Here is a 5,498-nt window from a genome sequence, read left to right as displayed (position 1 = left end):
ATTTTCGTAGAGTATTCCGTAATGGAAGTATTCCCCTGTTTTTGTTTCCTTAGTTGAGTTAATATTGCATCTGATGACAATTTTGATGAATATTTGAGTCTTATTTTATTTGTTAATTTAGAAATTGTGTCGATGTCATCTGTGATGCGTGTTTTGACAAATTTCAGCATAATTATTTTCTGTTCGGCTGGAGTAATTTCGTCTAAAAGTAGGACTGATTCTATGAATGAATCCGTTTCATCCACGTCTCCGTCATATGGTCTGATAAACGACGTGGCGGTTTTAATATCGAAAGCCATGTTTATATAGGATTGTTTTATTACAAGGTTTAACATTTTATTTCCTAGTTGGTTTATTTCTTTATATGCCTCTAAAATAGATGTAGTGTTTTTTACTGTTGTTGGTGTACTGTTAATTATGCTTTCTGTATTTTTTATTATTTCAGTTACCTGCAGTTTCTTCCCGTTGAGAGTTTTTTCAGAATATCGGCGATGTACACTTTTATTGAAATTTAGTAAAATTATTTCGAGTTCAGCTTTATATTGAATTAGTGATTTCATTTATGTGAGAATCGAGAGAGAAAAGCAAACCAATTTTTGTTTACACGTTTGCGACTGCTAAAATATTTCTTCCTAAGACCCCTTTTTCTTTATTTGTATTTGAATGCAAAATTTTCACGTAGGAATATTATTCATTTATTTATATTAATATTTACTTATTTTTACGATTGTATTTACTTATCTTTATAGTTAGACTTACTTAAATTTACTTCTCCATTTTCGTATGAACGTTAAATTATAAATTTAAATTTACTTGCATTTATTTACAATTTTTCGTCTTTTTTTATTTATTGCTTATAATTAACGGTTGCTGAAGCTCCTTCTCTGTTGGCACGAATGCTTGGTCAAGGATCTCCTTATCCGCTGTCACGGTCGCATGCTATGGAATCCTTGCCGCAACTGGATGATCCCGATTTACGGGTTAGAGTAGCGTGAGGAGCTGTAGCTCTAGCCAGGTGCGGTGGTAAACACGGGATCAGGGGCGAGCAGCTAAATAACTTTAACTCGACTTCCAGTGCAGCGTGGGCGCTGCAGCACTGGCCTGACCTGTGGGGAAGGTGGAGAAGCTAAGAAGCTATCCTCCTTATTCTAATCCTGGAGAAGCTGAAAAGCTATACTCCTTCTGAGCAGCAAGAAAACTGCTCAGTTGGATATGGAATCAAATTTATTTGTAAATTCTCGGCCTTATATACAATTTCAAATTCTTACGGCACTAATTTCTTACCTGCCGAAATTATTATTATTCCTATTGGATCGGTGTCATAAGTCGCAAGTGCACGGATCATTGTACATTGCTATAGTACATTTTACTTGTACAATTGTACTGTGAATTCATATTTTGTTAATAAGTTTATGATTTGTAAATTATTATTATTGGTAAGTATTATGACACCTTCCCCCTAAAAAATGATTTGCGAATCATTTTGTTGTTACTAATCTAATTTTATTCTAATAAATACTACTACTACATTCTGTATAAGAGATTAACCTTACAATATTTTTAAAGTATATTTTACAATTTTCATTACATCTATGTTTTTATTTCAGATTGTTTTTCTGAATCTATTTTCATGCACTTTGATAGTGTTTTTCTCAATATCCTCGATTATACAATTAGTCTTATCTATTGCAATAATTTTATACGGTCCTTTAAAAAGTGGGTCTAAGTTTTTTCTATTTTCTATGCATAGTAATACCTTATCTCATATATTTACATGTATAGGGTTAGCTTTTATATCTTTTCTTGATTTAGTTTTTCTATTGGCTATTTCCAAATATTGTTTTGCTTTTTCGATTGATTTTGGCAATCGGTATTTCATTTCTTTATTATGTAAGTGATAGTTATAGATAGGTTCTGGATTGGTATTTTTTAATTCAGTGGGTAAGTTCGTTTTTTTCGCGAATATTAATTCAAAAGGGGTGTACCCGTGTGTGGTATTCGGTGTTGTATTATAACGCAACGTGTAGTAATGTAACCATTCATTTGTTTTGTTTGTGTGTCATTTGTTAATAAGTTTATGGTTTGTAAATTATTATTATTATTAAGTATCATGACACAGCATTTGTCCTCATCTTTAGTGGGCAGGGCAGGACAACAATTCATCAAAATACTCAACCCATCACCCCAATATGCCCATTCTGTCGGAAATCAGATTTCCCTCTTTGTCTCGGCAGGATGAGCATCGAGGTGTATAAGGCTTCATCCTGCTGACTCTACTAGCGACGGGGACGTGTTGAATTTTAATTTCTTTTATCCGTTCCGAAGTGCCTTCAGAAAATATGTATACATAAGTAAAAACGAATAACAATGATATAACATAATAATAATCTAACATAATCCGAATTGTACATACCTAACATTTTTAATTTCGTAAAAGTAGCTTAATTCGGGAGCCTAAACAACGGTTGTACATATGTAAGCAAAAACTATTAAAAGCAAGTTTTAGATGTTTTCTTATAGTGCTTTTGTTGGTTTTTATTTCATAATACATCTTAAAATGAACAAGTCGGGAAACCGGAAGCTGGGCGTTTCAGGTATGAAAGGTTTCGTTTGCTTCTTCTGTGAGTATATTTGAATGTAGAACTATCCCACTTGTACGTAGCCCGTTAAGAATATGCGTTTTGCATATCAGATTTAGTACTTTGGGTTGTAAATTTACACGGTAAAGACAACTTTGAACTACTGTAACTTTGTTACTAATAGTATGATTTTAATCAAACTTGGAGATAATATGCTTCCTATTATATTTTATACTACTACCAACTTTTGTAACTCTGAAATCAACTCAAGGGGGGTTTTACTCAATTTTCCCAAAAACATGGTAATATATTATTATTAACTTAATTTGAACAGGTATCGATATGGAGAGTATTTTGAGGACTGGGCACCGTATAGAAGCAGCTTCATGATTTTCCAGATTTTTCGGTTTGGTAGTTTCTGAGAATGGCTCCGTTAAAGAAATCGTTACTTTGCACCCCTCTCACTGCCCCCTTTTTAACAAATCTCAAAACTAAGATCGGCTTCAAAAAGTACTAATCTTTCATTTGATACCCCACATGATTATATTTGGTGAAAAAAAATGTTACGCCCCCATTTTAGATGTATGAGGCCTCCTCTAAATCTCAACGTAGGAGGATATCACTCACTGCATGTCTGGGGGTTCACAAGTCCCACCTTCTCACCAAATTTCGTGTCAATCGCTATAGCCGTTTCTGAGAAAAGTGCCTGTGACAGACAGACTCCTGTGAGGAGTGGCCAGATCTCCCATCAGGCGCGACCCCAGCTGGCGGATTGGGGCATACCTATTGATGTGTAAATATGTGCTCATGCACTTTTCTTTTCTGACTGTGCATGGGCTAGTGTTTGCTCATCTCTGGTGCGCGGACCAAAATGGCTATAGGAAGGACACCGAGAAAATAAAACCAACATGGACGAATTGAGAAGTAAAGTTACGGTGCAGGGGCTCAGAACCCCAGTACCGATGGCTTTTGGGAGTGAGCAAGCGGGCTCCCGGTCGTCGATATCCCTCAACCGCAGTGTCTCGGTGGTGAACTTGGCCACCGTAGCATCTAATGCTACAAGTGTTTTTGATTTGGAAAAGGAAGTGTTCAAGCGAAGTACAACTCTACCAAGGACACCAGTAACAAAACCGAAGAAGGATGAATTGAAAGCAGATTGTTGGAAAACAAAAACAGCAACAACATCGATCGGACATATTCAAGAGGAGCAGCAACAGGAGGTACTCCAGGACCAGGAAAAGGACCCATTCAGAAGAAGTTCATCAATTTTAAGATCTCCGCCAATGCCGAACATCAAAAAAGATAAAACGGAGGGAAGGTCAATGAATGCCAAATGTGAAGGACTATTTAAAAGTAGCAATCTGGGTAGGAATCATGTAGAGCAGAGCCCTGAAGCAGGGGAATTACCCTTCACACAGCTTGGTGCAAAAATAGTGAAGCTGTCTGAGTTCATCAAGGACAAGCACAACGTCCACCAAGCCATAAAAATATAGTGAGAGCAATTAGGGTGCTCTACAACAAAGCGCAGCAGGAGAAAGAAAATTCCAAGGGCAAGTCGAAATCTGTTGCCACAACGGTGTCACAAGCGACCCAAGTGACACCTAATCGTGTTGCAATCGGCCTACCACCAGACAAGAGAGTGCGGGAAGGAGATGTGGATCCTCCCGAAAAACGGAACTAAAGGCACCAAAGAGAGAAAGCAGGTTCCCCAAGTGCGAGCTCCAGCAATCGACTCGACAAAATCCAAGGGTAATGAAAAAGCTGGATGGAAGAAAAAGGCGAAGAAAAAGGCAAAAGTGCGAATTCGCCCAGAAGCGATTGTAATCTCCAGCAATGGAAGTTTGTCTTACGCGGAGATACTGAAAAAGGTCAAAGATGACCCCGACCTGAAAGATCTTGGCGGAAATGTCAGCAAGATTCGAAGGACCCAAAAGGGTGACCTCATGTTTAAGCTGAAAAAAACCAGCTTGGGGAAAACTGATGGCTTCCGAACTCAGGTTAAGAACATGAGGTCTATATTCAGTGCAAGGATCTCGATGAAGTGACATCCAAAGGAGAAATTTGCACCGCCTTGATGGAACAGTTCAAGTTGGAGGAACTTGCCGAAGAGTCCATTGTGAGTTTGCGGAAAGCCTACGGCAATATTCAAATGGCCACACTGCGATTGCCAGTGGACGCCGCGCAGAAGTTATTGGCGGCCGGGAAGGTTCGAATCGTATGGGTTGTTTGTCGTCTGAGAGAGCAGATTTCTCTAAAGAGGTGCTTCAAGTGCCTTGCGATTGGCCGTTTCGCGAAGGCACGCACCAGCGGCATTGATCGGTCCGATCGATACAGAAGGTGTGGGGAGAAAGGCCATATTGCTAAAGCGTGCAGTAGGGACCCCAAATGCTTATTGTGCAAAGGAAGTGAGGGACGGGACTACCGGCATATTGCCGGGAGTGCTAAATGCCCGGAATTTAAGAAGGCGGTGACTTCAATGAAAAAATGAGGTTTATTCAAATAAACCTCAATCATTGTAAGGCCGCTCAAGATTTACTCGAGCAGACCGTCTATGAATCCGAGGTGGAAATTGCCATCATTAGCGAACCCTATAGAAACAGTCGCGGTGGCGTAGATTCGTCTGGTGGAGTGGCGATATGGGCATGCGGTCGACAAGCCATACAATGTACTGAGAATCAGACATACAGCGGCTTTGTGTGGGCGGAAATAAACGGAGTATATGTGTATAGCTGTTACGCCCTACCAAGTCTGACACTGCTCGAATTCGAAGAAATGCTTGACAATCTTGTTCTCGATGCAAGGGGTCGTAGTCCAAAGGTGATTGCTGGGGACTTCAATGCTTGGGCCCGTGAGTGGGGTATCAGAGAGACAAATGCAAGGGGCCGCAGTCTATTAAACGCTTTCGCACAGTTGGAACCC

The sequence above is a fragment of the Hermetia illucens genome, unplaced genomic scaffold (assembly GCF_905115235.1).
Source record: "Hermetia illucens unplaced genomic scaffold, iHerIll2.2.curated.20191125, whole genome shotgun sequence".
Classification (NCBI taxonomy): domain Eukaryota; kingdom Metazoa; phylum Arthropoda; class Insecta; order Diptera; family Stratiomyidae; genus Hermetia; species Hermetia illucens.
The sequence above is the reverse complement of the archived record's forward strand: the minus strand, read 5'-3'. Positions refer to the sequence as shown.